Source organism: Hippocampus comes, unplaced genomic scaffold, assembly GCF_001891065.2.
Source record: "Hippocampus comes isolate QL1 unplaced genomic scaffold, H_comes_QL1_v1.1 scaffold22, whole genome shotgun sequence".
In the NCBI taxonomy this organism is placed as follows: Eukaryota; Metazoa; Chordata; class Actinopteri; order Syngnathiformes; family Syngnathidae; genus Hippocampus; species Hippocampus comes.
Window position 1 is genome coordinate 5,794,949 of NW_017806175.1, and position 858 is coordinate 5,795,806.

Sequence of the window (858 nt, forward strand, 5' to 3'; positions counted from 1 at the left end):
GAAGACGGCTGGGATAGGCTCCAGCACCCCCCGCGACCCTGGTGAGGATCAAGCGGTTCGGAAAATGAATGAATGAATGAATGGAGGCAGTTCTCTTTTCTTCTTTGTGTACAGTTGCTTATTTGTTACCCGTATTACAGTATAAATGCTATCCAGAAAATTCATGTAACTCAATCATTGGAATTTTTCCACTAATAAAGTACTTTAATGCAGATTCTTTCAACTTCAGGGACATTTTACCATGCCGTACTTAGGAGTTTTTTGACAGACAAACCCTGTAAATCACCTAACTTCAAACCAAAATGGCCGACTTCCTGTTCATTTTAGTGTCATTTTTTATCAGTTTTAGGATTAGTTTTAGTTTTAGGTTTTTTTTTTTCATTTTTTTTAATGTGTCACTCAGTATTGATTAAAATAGTCAAGTAAACTACAATTCTCAAACAACTTACCTTCCTCTTTCTTTATCTACAGATGTACAACAAGACTGAAATAAATACGTTAAAAAGGAACCCTGAAAGCTCATGTATGATATTAATGATCAAAAAAAAGGACATTTTTGTTGTAATTGTAGTTAGTTTTGATTTTAGAAACAAAAGTTGTAGTTTCAGATAGTTTACATATTTATTAAGTAAACTATACATTCACGAGAAAAACATTCCAATGTTACAAATATAAAACTGTAATCTTAGAAATAAAATGTAGCAAAGTAACAAAAATAAAGTTGTCATATCAGGAGAAAACTGTCCCGTAAATAAAGTTGTATTATTCCAAGAAAAAATACACACTGTTATGAAAACAAAGTTGTAATAGAACAAGAAGTGTGCACCCTTTTTACTCTGGCCAACGAGGCTACTCATT